Source organism: Zalophus californianus, chromosome 9 (assembly GCF_009762305.2).
Source record: "Zalophus californianus isolate mZalCal1 chromosome 9, mZalCal1.pri.v2, whole genome shotgun sequence".
Classification (NCBI taxonomy): domain Eukaryota; kingdom Metazoa; phylum Chordata; class Mammalia; order Carnivora; family Otariidae; genus Zalophus; species Zalophus californianus.
Window position 1 is genome coordinate 4,671,508 of NC_045603.1, and position 16,214 is coordinate 4,687,721.

At 47.7% G+C, this 16,214-nt stretch overlaps 1 pseudogene; it reads right to left on the reverse strand.

Annotated features, from left to right (window-relative positions):
• Positions 1–189: 189 nt before the first annotated feature.
• LOC113923169 lies at positions 190–1,470 on the reverse strand (annotated as a pseudogene).
• Between the last annotated feature and the right edge of the window lie 14,744 nt (positions 1,471–16,214).

A 16,214-nucleotide genomic window follows, 5' to 3' on the forward strand; every position in this document is an offset into this window, starting at 1 on the left:
AGGGCAGCGGGAGCTGTTCAGTAGCGTTTATTCTATTGTGCTCTAGCATCCTGGCTAGTATTCTGGGCCTCCTGATACTTGGAAGTAGAAAACACATAAGGCTGTCTCTCTTTTCTTATCCCTGTTGGAAACTATTGATAGTGAGTGAAGTAAAGATGTCAGTATTCATGGTAGAGAAGAGGTTGTACAAGCCAAGACTGCCTTCGTGTTGATAAAAAATGCCCTATTCGACTTGTGATCATAAACACTACTATAGTGAAAGAGGTACACTTTCTCTCCTTTTTGTCTCCTTGCTTGCATGATCAGCATCAGTTAAAATGAAGTAGCTCCTTAGATAGTCAAGGAGAAAAGAGAGAGAAAACCAACACACCACAGCCTAGGCAACTCCATCCAGCACCGCTGGGCTGAGATCAAGGTTTGGTGCCCCCCCACCAACCACGCCAGTTACCTTAGCCCCCATCCCGACCCCAGCTTTGCTGGAGTGAGGGTTCACCCCCAACCATGGACTTGGTAAGAAGAGAAAGTTGAAAAGGAAGTTACAAAGGTAGAGAGGGCTACCTCTCCCTTTCCATCATCACAAACAGTGCTGACTAACACGGCAGTGTGTCCTTGCTGACTGATACCTGACCTAGGCCTCGGCTTTTCAAACTGCAGCTCATCAAACTGAGATACACCCCTGCTGGATCTGCTCTCTGGTGCCTCTCTCTAATCGTCTTCTCTTTAAAGGGGTTCCTTTCTTCCTAGGGAAAAAAAATGTTCTGCCTCCAGAATTACCATTGAGGGCTTTTGCTTGTTCTAGAAGCTGACTTGACGCTCCCTTCTCAAGCACGCTCTGTGTGGCCTAACGGACACAGCGCATGTAGTGGTTGGCCAATGTGGAGCTGCTGAGCGTCTGTCTGTGGGGTGTTCTGGCGGTACCACTGGAGAACCTGGGCCTGCAGATCAGCCCAGACAGGATGAAACACACTGGTTCAACCTCGCTTCCCCTCCCCAGCAGCTTTCCGATACTGTTCAGTGGTGACTTTGTGGAATTCCGAGCTGCTCTCCGTAAATTGCATCCTGCTTCTTTATCACTCCAGCTTTCTCTTCCAGCTGCTTAGTGGGTGCTTTGCCTTGGCTCGTGCCTCTTCCCTTGATCCCCTCTCTGTCGAGGAATACCTCTGGTTAACTGCTCATTGGCACAAGCCCTCCCTTGGTGCAGCTCTTTGCCTTGGCTTTAGTTGTTTCTGAATTTCAGGGTCTTTCCTGACTTTCTCTAATGCCAGCCCTTCAGCTACTCTTCTTTTCACTTCTTTGTCAGAAACAGAGGCACCAGGAGCACCAGAATACTGCTGAGACTTCAAACCAGGTGGGGAGCTGTCCCTATACAATCAGTCACATTTTCCAAAAACCGGATGCCCTTCACCATGGTGATGTTCTCATTCTGGTCTGCTTCAAAGGTGACCTGTGGGTGCTGGTGGTCCCACCCATGGCTCCTGCTTCTGTCCCCGCAGAGACCTAGCTTGCACCCATGAGCACTTCAGGCCCCCTGTGCACGCGCGCGCGCACACACACACACACACACACACACACACACGCCTGGAAGCGCCCGGACTCTTCCCTTGTATAGCGGGAATGAGGTCACGACCCCCCATGAGCCATCAATGTCCTTGTATATTGATTGCCCTTAGTATTACATATGCGGACTGGGTGGGGAGCATCCAGAACGCAAGCCGGAGACAAGGGTGTGTACATATCTTTGTAGTTTATTTTGAAAGTGAGTGATTGCAGAGACGGGGAGATTGCAGCAGGAAAGGAGGTGAGCCAATACAAGTTTGCACTCTCCAGTTTATCACTCGGTCTCTGTGTTATTCAGTTGTTCTCCAGAGAAGCAAGCAGAATGAAGAGATTGATTTTAAATAATTGGCTTATGATTATGGAAGCTCTGTGTGGGCTGGCAGGCTGGAGACTCAGGAGAGCCGATGGTACAGATGAAGTCCAAAGACAGTCTGCTGGAGAATTCCTTCTTGCTCCAGGAGGTCAGTCTTTGTTCTATGTGGACCTTCAACTGATTGGATGAGGCCCACCCACATTATGGACGACAGACATTCTTCTTTACTTAAAGTTCACTGTTTTAATGTTAATCTCATCCAAAACACCCTCCAAGTTGACACGTAAAACTAACCATCACAGGCTCGACCCCCTGGTACCTCCTAGCAGTGTGTAGAGTGGACCTCAGATGGTACAACTCTGGACAGAGAGGGAGCACTTGCTTACTGGTGCTCCACGTCCTGTGGCCCAGACTTGTCCTATGGGATGTGAACTCTCATTTCCTGGTTGTGGATGCATGAATGCTGGGCAGGTTCTCAGGTTCTCCACCTTCTGCTAGAGACTTTTAGACTTACTGTTTTTCCCACTCATAGGAAAAAGCATTTACCTTTCCATCACCCCCCAGGAATCATCACTGTCTTCTCTATGTTTTAATGCCCATTCTCTGTCCATGGCTGTCACCGTGTCCTGCAGGCCTTATAACCACACCGTCCCGCGATCCCTGTTGAATTCCCCACCTGCCACGAAGCCTCTGCGAGCAAGGACCTCCCCTGTTGTTCCCGTTTCCTCAGTTCCTTGGTTCTTATTAATGGCTTAATAAGTGTGGCCGGAGCAGATGGAACAGGTTTTTCTTTTTGACTCTACCAGTGTTTTATCACCACTGGGGTCATTCTCACTGGGCATTTAATACTCTGTGGTTGTGCCTTGGCCCAGCCCCATAACCCCTGTGGCCCCATTTTCTCACACATGACATGAGGGAAATGTTATTACTCAAAGGCTTGTCACTGGATGGAATGACACATTAGATGCAAAAGCACCTGTTACCTGTAAAGCAAAGCACAGGCTCAGGCTGCAACCGTGACTGTGGCCAAGGGCACCACTTGGTCCCCAAAATCCGTTCTCCGCATCCTCTGCAGGAATCAACATGCCATGGGGTTTGTTGACACTTCCCATCTCCTTTGTTGCTGGTGCAACCTGGTGGCCACATGCTGGGACATGTGCAGACACTAGTACAACTTCTAGATTGTTCCTGACATAGAAGCTATGAGCCCTGGCCCTGGAATGGGGCTCCTTGCCCTTCTTGAAAGCTGCAGTGTGAGTGTGCTCACCACCTACATTTTACCCTGGGAGGAAGACCACATGCTTGGGGTCAGCACTGCAATGAGCCGGAAAGGGGCTGGGTCACAATCCTGGACCTTGGGACTGTTAGGTGCCTGGGAAATAAATAAGCCACCATATTTTAGAGTCTGTTTCAAGCAGCCGGGACTTTGTGCTGTTATTATAAGCACAGCGTCAGCAGGAGCCTCAGCTACCCAATGCCTCCCTAGCTATGACACTAATATCGTGTTGGAGAAGAATCCTGTGGCCTTCTTTCTTAATGAGGACATTAAGTTGGAGGGCCAGGAGAAATTGAGGGCTGTATCATACCAGGTAGGTGGACTAGCCTTGTTTTTCCTACATTCATGTAGAATAATTCTAGACAAAAGCACTGATTTCTTATCAAACCATGTGCTTTGTGAAGCCTTGGGCAGAGGAGATGGAGCTGATATAATGAAATTTTTGCTTTCCTTACTGGGGCCTTAGCCAGATCTTTCTGTGACACAGCATTCATTAACCAGAGTTGACCTGTAAGTTGGAGCTGAAGAAATTTTTCCTAAGAGGAAAAGGCTCAGTGCTCTTAGTTGGACTGAGCTGAGCTCAATTCCAGTGTTATTATTACTTAGCAGTGAAGTTACTTCATCGTCCTGAGTCCCTGATTATTATTATTATTATTATTTTATTATTTTATGTTTTCCATCTGTTAAATGAAGACGCTGCTGTCTACCTCCCAAATGTTCCCAGGTCACCTGTCATTGAGATCAAAGGGTCTAGCGTATGCCTGGACATTTCGTACACTTCACAGATACTAATTTCTGTCTTTCATCTTCCTTGCTCAGAAAAAAATTGGGGGAAGCCTTTATTGAAAAATTTTTCTTGGGCGTCTGGGTGGCTCAGTTGGTTAAGCGACTGCCTTCGGCTCAGGTCATGATCCTGGAGTCCCAGGATCGAGTCCCGCATCGGGCTCCCTGCTCAGCAGGGAGTCTGCTTCTCCCTCTAACCCTCCCCCCTCTCATGTTCTCTCTATCTCATTCTCTCTCTCAAATAAATAAATAAAATCTTAAAAAGAAAAATTTTTCTTAAATTACTTTATAATCCCACTTTCTCAGAGAGTACTTGAGGCTCTCTTCCAAATGGATGTAATTTCTAAATAAAGGTTACAAAATGCTTTTGCAGTCCTTTTAGGACACGTTATTTCTGATCCAGAGATGTGTGTGTCAGGAGGATGGGGGTAGATTTAATTCATTATGAAAGAGAAGGTGCTAAAAGATGCACCGTCTTGGAGAACTGGGCACTGGAAGGGAGATCTGGGCCCCTGGGGCAGCTTCCAGAGTCAGATGTCTCTCCCATGGAATCTCTTTCCCGCCTCTTATTGGCCCCTGCATGCCCAGCTCCCATCCTACAGTAATGGAGAGTACAGCTCCTTCCTGTCTGCTTTGCACCGTGCAGGGACATTGCAGGCTGACAGCAGCAAACTCTGAGAACCACCTGTTGTGCATGGGGACTGCCTTCACTCATTTAGCACCTAGCCAGTGGCCCGAGACTGACTTGGGTGTCCTCCAGTCCTTGCTAACCACCCCCCGCAACAAGTCTCGTATAAGCATTGTTTGAACCCAGGGAACTAATTCCTTCAAATCTGGTCTGGTACCTGGCACCTGATGTTCAATCAACATTTGATGTATTTGAACCCAGTCTCGTGACCTGGGTCAATTCATTTTATGTCCCCAGATTTCCTTCCATTGCCTTCTCTGCCACGGGAGGGACTTTGAATGAGACACTCTCCCCAAGGTGCCTTTCAGCTCTAAAGTTCTCATACTCAACATGTGATGTCACTTTCCAGTAGCTTCTACTCTCCAGCTACTCATTCCATCCCCCCATCCCAGCCCAAAGACAACTATCAGCATGGCCCAGGGTTTGAGGATACAGATCTAGTCTTACCAGAAACTGAGATTACTCCCATTTCTTTGCTTTCTTTTACATCCAAGACTATAATCATGATTCTTAGCATTTGACTCCTCGTTGATGGAGTCAACGCTGGAGGTCCCCAAGACTAGTCTCAGGGTCAAAATTCACTTGAGTCACAGAACTCAGAAAAGTGCCTATGCTCATGGTCACAGTTTGTTACCATGAAAGGATAACAGATTAAAATTGGCAAAGGTGGAGTGCCTGGGTGGCTCGGTTGGGCGGCCAGCTCTTGCTTTCCGCCCAGGTCATGACCTTGGGGTCCAGGGATCCAGCCCCATGTTGGACCCTGCACTCAGTAGGGAGTCAGCTTGAGGATTCTCCTCTCCCTCTCCCTCTGCCCCTCACCCAATCTCTAAAATAAATAAATAAATCTTTAAAAAAACCAAATCAGCAAAGGTAATAGGTGTAGCAGACGGTCCAGAGAGACCAGGCATGGAGCTTCCAATTGTCCTCTCCCAGTGGGGTCCTGTGGACCGTGCCTCATTCCCCCAGCAAGGACGGTGGAGGGAAGTGGGTGGATTTGATAGACATTTAATCTGATTTGAGGTAGAATCGGTAAAATGTGAGGGTTGCAGGACAGGAAAGTTAAGGATGACCCCCAGTTTTCTGCTTACATTAAAGGGAACAATCGGAGTGGCTTGAGTCTGGGGAGGGGATGGAGACAGTGAGTTCAGTTTTGAATATACTGGTGTGAGGTCCCTGTGGTACATCTATGTGGGTCTGCAGTTCAAAGAGGAGGTTAGAGCTAGAAGTCATAGGTGTCCAAGGAGTAAATGAAGCCCCGGAGGGGATGAATTCCCTAGGGGTGGAATTCAGGGAGAGAAGGCACATTCTTGAGAAGCTCCAATGGCACTAAGAATCCTTGGTAAACCAGCCAGGGAGGCTGAGGACCGCCAGCCTGGGATGTGGGCAGAAAGCTAGGAGAAGGCGTCTAGTGTTCTCAGAAAGAGCGTGGTTAGGGATCTTGAATGTGCAGAAGGATTACCTTAGATGAAAATTATACAACATCAGTTGGATCTAGCAAAACAATTGGTCCCGGGTGACACTAAAAAAAAAAAATAAAAAAAAAAGTCATTTTGGAAAAGGTAAGGTTGACTGTAGCACTTTGCAATGGATTGAGAGATGAGGAGTAGAGAAGCTGCCAAAAGCTAGAGCTAGCGTAGACAACTTTACAGAGGTTTGGCCGAGAACAGATGAGTAGAGATTGGGAAACAGCTGGAGGGGCAGCACTGTGCAGGAGTGGGGTTTTTGTTTTTGCTTTTGTTCTTAAAAGTGGAGGAGCCCTGAGCTTGTTAATGTGCATCAGGGAAGAATCTAAGAAGGGGTTGAAGATAAAGAAGGGAGAGCATGAATAGAATGCAGTTCTTGCAAAGGTGGGGGCTGGACCCCAGGGCACCTGGGGACGCTTACCCCAGGAGAGCAGGAGGGAGGGGGAGGGATGCTCACAGGTGCAGGAAGAGTAAGTAGTACCACGCCCTTCCTCAGCGCCATGGGAGGGAGCCACGGGAGCCACTTTCTTTTAGTTCAACACCCCAAACTCTTGCTGATGGCTGACTTGTGCCAGACGCTGTACTATAAGCCATGATGCAAGTGGGAGTGGATCTCAGGCTCTCGTGGAGTCAGAGAGGAGTTAGGAGACAAACCACCATGACCAGAGCTAACCTTTGTAGAGCACGGACTCGGGGCCAGGCAGTGGTAGCATTTCATCCCCACAGGAACCCCAGGGAGTGGGCGCAGCTGTGTGCTTCCATTTTAACAGATGGGGGGATGGAAGTGCAGACATTGAATTACTGTCTGAGGCTAAAAGAAACGGCGGGTCTGGAATGCAAGCCCAGGAAACTCACTCTGCAGGCGATGCTCCCCATCACAACATCATGCGTGAGCTCCAGCTCATAAACCACGTCTCGGGAAAATGACTGGTGAAGTCACCACTTTTCTGGGGCAATCCTGGTTTAGTGTCATTCTCATCTTTTCAACGAGGGCAGTTCACTCGCTTTCCTCCTGGCATCCCTTCCGCTGGCATGCTCCTGCTTACCCTTTATAATCCAGCCTGTTAACCCTCTGCCTCCGCTGCAAAGCTGGTCTCTCTGTTTTAATCCTTCTTGGTTTTTAGTTATAGTTATTTTCTGCATCCCAAACTGGGCCACAAAGGATTTGTTTTAATTTAGGAATCTGTGTGGGATATCTTAACAAAAGGCTCATAGAGAAGATGGTATGAGATTTTAATCTTCAGCCTGAACTTCTCCCCTAAACTCCAGTGTGTACACAGCATCGGTATTTGGATGCCTAACAGGTGTCTCAAACTTCCAAACTCGAAGCCCCAAAGCCTGATATCCACCGTTGACTTGACCTCCTTTGTCTGCTGCCCCCCTGCAGCCCTCCACTCTCAGTTAATGGTATCTCCACAGTGCCCTAGGTATCTGCATAATGGTAATACTACTCAGCTGATTACTGCCTCATATTTTATGGAGAACATAGATACAATTAAATGAAGACTACTTCATCCCCGCCCCCGCCAAAGCTGCGAGTCTGTCAGCATCCTTTGCCATGGTTGACCACTCTGTCCTTGAAATACTTAATTCTGGGGGCACCTGGCTGGCTCAGTTTGGAAAAGCATGTGACTCTTGATCTCACATGAGTTTGAGCCCCACGTTGGGTGTAAAGATTACTTAAATAAATGAAACTAAAAAAAAAAAAAAAAAGGAATACTGTGATAACCCAGGGAATTTGTCTTGATTGCCGTCTGCCTTAGAGTCTGCCCCTTCTCAACTTCGACCAGATCTCCAAGTGTTGGCATTCTCCAAGCCTCTCTAGTCTGCTCTTTCCTCTTTTCCTGTCTACACTGTCCAGGGCTTCTCATGTATTCTTGAAACTCCAACTTTGACTCGAAATACATCTTCTGTCCTGACCTTTCTCATGAACTCCAGACTCTCATATCCAACTGCTTTCTCATCATTTCCATTTGGATGTCTGAACACATCTCAAATGAAATTCCACCCAAACCCAGCCATTGATCCCCAGCATCCCATCTCTCTGGGTGACACCACCATGAGCTTAGATCATCTCTGATTCTTCCCTTTCTCTCAGACCCCACATTTAAATAGAAGAGTTCTGGTTGACTCTATGTCCGAAATAAAGCCTGCTGTACCCAACCACTTCTTTCCATCACCTCTGCTTAAAGATTCCCTGACTTGCTTCCCCTCCCACCTATTCTCTCTGAATGTGTAACTCTTGTGCTTTTTTGGTGCACTGATGAACTTTTTCTCTTCCTTTCTTTCCTTTTTAAACAGAAGTCAACTGAGAGGGAATGTTTGTGCATTACCTAAAAGAAAAAAAAATACCCAATACAAGTACCGTTATCTTTTTGTCAGGAAACAGAGTGCCTGGACAGGGCTGCCATGTACAGGTTGTGCACTGCACAACTCTAAGGGAGCAAATTGGCCTGGTGGTTCAATAGTGCTGTATCTGCAACTGGACTTATACATTCTTTTTTAAATTGATTTTTTAAATTGCGTTAAAATGTATATAGCATAAAATTGATCACTTTATCCATTTCCAGAACTTTTTCATCACCCCAAACAGAAACTCTTTACCATTAAACAGTAACTTCCCATTTCTCCTCTCCCTAGCCCCTGGTAACCTCTACTAAGTACCTGCCTAAGTGGAATCATACAATATTTGTTCTTTTGTGTCTTCTTTATTTCTGTGCATTCTTTTATACTTCCTCATTTGAGAAAGTTAAAATTTTTAGGGGCGCCTGAGTGGCTCAGTCGGTTAGGTGTCTGACTCTTGATTTCGGCTCAGGTCATGATCTCGGGATCGTAGTATTGAGGCCCATGTGGGGCACCGTGCTCAGCATAGAATCTGCTTGAGATTCTCTTTCTCCCCTCGCCCCTCCCCCCATGCTTGCATGCGAACTCTCTCTCTCAAAAAAAGTTAAAATTTTTAAAAATTACTTAAGGAACACAGGGTATAATAGTATACCTCTGAACAAATTTAGTTCAAGATGCTTTTGAAACTAGTTTATCTTTCCTTGAATCACTTGTGGGTTACTTCGTTGTAAAATATAGTTTGTCTCATAAGGTCTCAATGTTACATTGTTTAAAAAGAAAACATTTTATCATGACAAAGATTCTTTTAGTCAGCCTTCCTGAAACTTCTCCTAGGCCCACCTGTTTGTGCACTTTTTTGTAAAGCCTGGGTTTAAGCAAGCACCCTGCTAAGTCGGTTTAGCCAGAGTCCCCCACCCTCCCACATCTGATCACCCTCGATATCTGCCCAGGTTCCTCATCCTCCACCACACCCCGGGTGAGGTCTGCTCACCCTGACCTGTCTTTAGCAAAGAACTCTGTCAGGTTGGTTTAGCCCAACACCCCCCCCCCCCCCCGCCGCCGCCGCTGTCTCTGCCACCCCTGTTATTCCCTCTCAGTAATTTTCCATCTACTGACCCCCACCTGCTCCCTGGCCAGAAACCCCCACCTGCCCATGCTGTATTCCAAGCTGAGCCCAGGCTCTCTCCGGCACAGCAAAATCTCATAGCAGTGGACCCCACTCATGCATACAGTGTGCCTTACTATCTTTAACAATTGTTACTGAATATTTGTTTCTTTAACAATCTTTGCAAGTTGAATGTATGGCAGTCTTCAATATAGAAAGAAATGTATTTGACTTTCATAAGCCATTTTTCTTTCCTTTGCGACCAGAGCAGGCATTTAGATTTTATTTCAAAATGTTTTCCCCATTCACACCACCACCACATTTCCCTCCTTTTTTCTTTCTTTTCCATTGCTTTCCCATCTAAGCCAATCAGAGCTCACACTTGCTGCCAGGAGAATCCAATCACCTCTCCCTCCTTTAAAGCCAGATCCTGTCAGCTGAGCGTTGGTCCACGGGTCAGCCACAGGCTGCAAGGAGGGCAAAAAGCACCAGGAATGGAAGGTGGGAAAGTCATCCATCAGGGGCTTCTTGAATCTCACATGAAGAGCCCTGAAGAGTCTGTTCCTGAGCATCCCTCTCCCTGCCCCACACTGCAGCCCCTGCTCCTTCCACTGAAGACTGAAGACAGCCAAGCTCCTGAGTTTGCTGTCTTCTAGATAAAGGAAAGAATAGTCTCACACACCTCCTCTACAGGGTTCTGGGAAATCATTAACCAGCCCTCATTTAAAATGGGGCGCTTGGGTGGCTCAGTCGGTTAAGCGTCTGACTCTTGGTTTCGGCTCCGGTCATGATCTCAGGGTCATGGGATCAAGCTCTGAGTTGGGCTCTGTGCTCAGCGGGGAGTCTGCTTGTCCCTCTGCCCCTCCCCCCACTCGTGCTCTCTCTCACTCAAATAAATAAAAAATAAATAAATGAAATCAGCTCAGACTCAGGTTGGTTGTTGTGGGATTCTCCCCTCCCTCCTGACCTGCCTAAAATCCCTCCTGCTGGGGGGAATCAGGACAGAATCGGTCACGTGGTCTTGAGGAGGCGGAAGATGATGACTAGGTCACATTACATAACCCTCCCCACCTCTCCATGTTTGCTCCTTTAATCCCCCCAACAACCTAAAAGAGTAAGGAGACTGAGGCCCGAGAGCCTGAGCAGTTTGCCCCGTCACAAAGCTGCTGAGCGTCCGAGGCCGAGTCTGAGCATACTCTGGCTTCCAGAGCCCGCACTCTGAGCCACACAATCTTGCTTTCTGGGGCTTGGCCCCAGAGTAGCCCTGAATCTGCTTCATGGAGGCCAGAACCAAAGTCCCGGCATACCGCCGCTCTCCCCCTCTGGGGAAGAGAAGAATCACTTCAGGCCATCCGAGCATTGGCACATTTGCATCTTCTTCAAGGAATTCTCCTTGTCACGGTCCAGTGATTTTTACATGATATGCCCACAATACCTACCCACCACACCCTTCAATCAGTAACACAACGTATATAAATCAGCAAATACAACATATTAGAATATAACATAAATGGACACATGTATGTAAATTGATGAAGGCAATGACTAAGGGGCCCTAAGTGGACACTCACTGGTTCCTGAGGATTGATTCTCTAGTTTCTACACTCCCTGGTGGAAATTCTGAGAGGGAGGGTGTCAACACAAAGCCTTTGTCTTTCAGGTACTTTCACACTGGCTCAGTGCTTCCAAGAACTTTCTTGGAACTTCTTACACCTCTTGTCACTCTTGAATTGTAGTTATCTACCTGCTGATTTCATTTCCCCCTCCCCCAGACTCTAAGTGTCCGGAGGGTGGACTTGAGCTCTGACTCATCTGTCTATCCTCCTTTCCACCCACTAGAGCCCACCCTTCCCCAGACGGTGTCCAGTGCCATACTTTACCCATTGTCGGGCTCAGGACATATTTGATGGGTGAATGAATGAATTGTCCCCTCACTAGGACAATCCCTGATGGAAGAGACGTGTATACACACACCCAGGCTTGTCTCCGTGGCCTAAATGAGGATCACTCAGGATTTCTGTATTGAACCTTCATTGTATCAAGAAGCGCTAGAACAAGAAGGCAAAGCAGTTATTCTCAGTAAAGTCCCAATGAGACTAGTGAAGTGGTATGAATATTTGAAAGAAGACACCGACTTCCAACAAGGATGGTCTAGCTCCCAGCACCTTCACCACGATCACTCTCACTGAGTCACCGTAGGGTTCCGGAGCCTCAGTGAGCCCGAGATTGTAGAGGGCCCTGCCTCCCTCCCTCCCCCATCTCTGATTGCTGGTAGAGCGCCGTTCCAAGGCCTCAGCTCTGAGTGACCTGAGGCTCATGGTCAGGATCTACAAGTTCCCGCTCAGGGGGCTGATGAGTGTCTTTTCTGCAGGAAGGAAATACATCTCAACGAAAGTAGTAATGATTTCTTAAGTAGCTTTATCGAAATCAGGACTCGATTCTGGACATGTGGGAGAGCGCTAGGGTCTCTACCCTCATGTTCATAGTCTCCTTGGGAATATTTAAAGTGACAGTAGGAGGCAGCCGGCAGTATGAGTTCAGCATGATGGAAGGCAACAGCTTGAGCTGTGTGCTGCGTGGAATGCAATCAACCTGTAAGCGACAGGTCTCAGAATTCTGAGAACAGAGAGGTGCCTCTGGGCTGCGCCTGCTTGGGAAGGCTTCCCCCAGAAAAGGATGGTCCCGTATGGCCCTGGGACCGGAGAGTGGCAGCATGCCCAAGCCGTCGGTCAGCAGGTGGACCTCCCTTAAACTCGACAACCAGATGGCACAATTATGGTGGGACTCAATGAATGGAATGATTTCTGCTTTCCCTCCCCCAAGCTGATTCCTTTCTACTTCTTACCATTACTTGATGAGTCTGTGTATGAATTAATAGCTGTTCCTTCATTCTTAGTAGCACTGCTTGCTGCTGAGAATTATGACAGAGCTAAAAACGAGCGATTGCCAAGATGCACTAATTGTGTCTCCAGGGAAGTGCCCAAGATACTCAGATTTTCCTCTCTCTTCCTTCTTGTTGCTTTCCCCTAGTGAGTAAGTTTGCGCTAATCACTTTTGAAGGAAGCACGTTACACTAATTCCAGCACCTTGGGGTTTGTCAGCGTAAGAGCTAAGAGTCAGATTGGATCTGTTGGCAGAGTGGTCAGCAGCTGTTGAAATGAGCTATGCCAAGACCCGGCTGGTTTTCTGTCTCACGCGCCAAGAAGGGAGATGCTGACTGTGCGTCTGCACAAGGGGTAAAATAAACCAGGTGGCAGGATAGGTATGCGATTTCCAACTCTTGATCCAGGGCTTTGGCTCTTTCAACCCAAAAGGAAGAGGAGAGGGTGAGGTGGTAGAAACAGCCCATATACCAACAAGCGCTCGGAGGGCATCCTCTGTGGGATGTGGTTGGCTCACTTGCGTAGCAGGACCTCACTGCATCAGAATCTTCGGGCATCATACCTTATGAGTGTCCACATCTAGCATTTTGGGTTGATAGTTAAGGATTAAAGACCTCGGGTGGAACTGAAGTGGGTCAGATTTCTCGTATTTTCATTTGGATTTTCACTAAATAGAATTAGACTGAGTTTGTTGTGGTTTGTGGCCAACACAGTTGGCTCCCTCTCCTTCCCTCAGCCCTCATCTCTACACGTTGAGAGCTGCTTACCACAAGCACCAGGGACCCTTGTCCTGAGGACTTTCTTCTGGCTCTGGGACATACGGGGCTGGGACATGGGGCAAACCAAGCCAGAAGTGTAGGAGAGTTAATGCCTCAGAAGCAGCCCTCGGCTGATGTTGGATGGTGAAGAGGTAGAAAAGCATAGCTGGGTTGAGCTCCAGGTACCCAATGGGTAACTTGCTAGATAACACTCTGTACTGGTCCTTCCCTTCCCTCCCTCACATCCCAGCCCATCCCATCAGAGTTCCCAGGGATCAGTCACCTTCTGTTATGGGTCAAATTGTGCCCCACCCCTCAAAGATATGTTGAAGCCCTGAATCTCGATCCTTGTGACTCTGACCTGATTCGGATATAGGGTCTTTGCCGATGTAATCAAGTTGAGATGAGGTCATACTGAATTAGGGTGTCCTCTTAAGAAGAAGGGAAGAGACGCAGAGGGACACACAGGGAGAAGGTCCTGGGAAGGTGGAAGGAGAGATTGGAGTGATTTATCTAGAAGCCAAGGATCAGCAAAGATCACCAGAAACCACTAGAAGTGAAGAGGAAGACATGAAGCAGCTACTCCCCCAGAGCCTTCGGAGAGAGCACAGCCCTGCTGACAGCTTGAGTTCAGACTTTAACCTCCAGAACCTTGACAGAATACATTTCTTCATTTCTTTTGTTATAAGCCACAGCCCTGGGAAGCTAATACAGCTCCCAAATAAACTATGGGCACTTGGGTCCCTATTTTAGGGTCTGCTTCTCAGGGTCACTAAACTAAGACAAGGAATACAGGAAAGGATGGATTATTGAGCGCTGACTCTTAAATATCTTAATGAACAAGGCATGCCCTTGAATAGAAAGAGGCTCTTCTCATTAACACAAAAATAAACTGAATCCTATTTCCACGAGGGGAACAAATGTGAGAAAAATCACATATAATGTTCGTGGGAGAAAGGTGTATGGTATAAATAAGAGAAAGGTGGAAACCGATGTGATGAATGGTTTCCTTTCTGTCCACGAGGACCAGATACGTATCAGTGATTCTCTGCTGTTTGCATTTCTTTGCAACCGTGCAGTTGGATGGTCAGTGGAAACCGTGGCACCTGGACCCAGATTCTCCTCTCTCATGTTACCTTGCAGGACAACCCAGGGTGGCTGTAACTGCAGAGCATATCGCTGACATTGAAATTTCGAGGGCGACACTAAGATGCAGTAGATCATGAAAGTCTCACGTTAGATCGCACTCTGCAGAATTTATAAGGACAGTTTCGGGGACTACTTGCATGGCTCTTGGCCCCTAAACCCGTGAAGGCGTGAGGAAGGAGATCCAAGAAGGGAGAGGGAGGAAGGGAGAGGATGGCTGGGACTTCCTTGGGAGGGAGCTGCCACCACCCTGTGACCCCGTGCAGAGCGCACCATGTGCACCCTGCCGTGAGAGAGAGCACTGCCCCGGAGCTACTTTGAGATCCACAAAGAGAGAAGACCACCCCCGGTGCTGGCGAGGATGTGGAGCAACACCATCTCTCATTCACTGCTGGTGGGAACGCAGAACACTGCAGCCTCTGCAGGAGACAGCCAGGTGGTTTCTGACAAAGCTAAGGGTACTTTTCCCATGCGATCCAGCAGTCGGTACTTACACAAAGGAGTTGAGAACTCTGTCTACACAAAAATCTGCTCACGGATGTTTACAGCAGCTTTATTCATCGTCACCAACACTGGGAAGCAGCCAAGACGTTCTTCAGGGAATGGATAAATAAACTGTGCATCCAGACAATGGAATGCAGGGTTCCCCTGCTCTCTGAAAGGAGCGCGTTCCGATGAAAACTTGTGGAAGCCAAAATGGGCTGAAGCAATAAAGCAATTATCACTAATTCAGATGGAAAAAAAAATTGAGCATCCCCAGATCCCAAAAATAACCTTTCTTAGGCATTCCTGATAACTTAGGACACATCTGGACAACAAATGTACAAAATAACTCAAGATACAGCACTGATACTCACAGTTCAAAGCTCTGGCAGCTTGATACTGAGATGCTGAGTGTGGTCCCGGGGCGGGAGCTTGGGGGTCCCATTCCCGCTGCTCAGGGCGTGCACTGTCTCAATAAACAACACCAAACCCTATTTTCCCTTCTTCTTCTCCTCCTCCTCCTCCTTCTTCCTCTTGGTAAAAGCGACAGTCATCTTCAGCTTTCTTTCAGTTAGCAAAAACAGGTACTAATATAGGCCTTTCATAAAAGCAACGTGGTGTAACGCAAACTTCCAAAAAGTGGAGGACGCCTGTATTATTCAGCGCTAAAAGACATGAGCTATGAAGCCACGTGAAGACACAGAGGCACCAGAATTCCAATTATGTGGCATTCTGGAAAAGGCAAACTGTGGGGACCCTAAAGATATCCGTGGTTGCCAAGGGTTGGAGGAGTGGAGGTGAATAGGCAGAGCAGTGGATTTTTCGGGCAGTGAGACCACTCCGTATAATCCTGTAAGGGTGGATACGTGTCATTATGCTCTTGTCCAAACCCATAGAATGTACAAGACCAAGACTGAACCCTCACGTCACCTGTGGATAATGACGTGTCAGGGTAGGTTCATTAATTGTAAGTAATGTGCCGTTCGGGGGCAGGATGGTGATGAGGAGGCTATGCGTGGGAAAGCTCTGTACTTTCTGTTCAACTTTACTGTGAACCTAAAACTACTTAAAAAAAAAAAAGTCTCTTTAGAAGGTGTTGTCTGTGTGGCAGGCATGGAACGAGGCCGTGAAGACAGGCAAAGGAGCTCAGGGAGCGTGGTCCACAGATAGCCTCCGAGTGTCGGTATCTCAGAGACCCACCTTGCCAAGGTCACACCCTTTCCAGGGCAGCCCGCATTCGGTGACCCAGTGAGCTGGGGCACAAAGGCCTGATAACAGTAGATAGTGGAGGCCGCAGTGCTCCTCACTTGAGTCCAACTGGCCTCGGTTATTGGGCCTACGTAGTGCTATGTCTTCTGTCCAGTCCCTGCCCCTCCTTGTTTTCACAGAGTGGATCCTTTTTAAAAAAAAAAAAAAA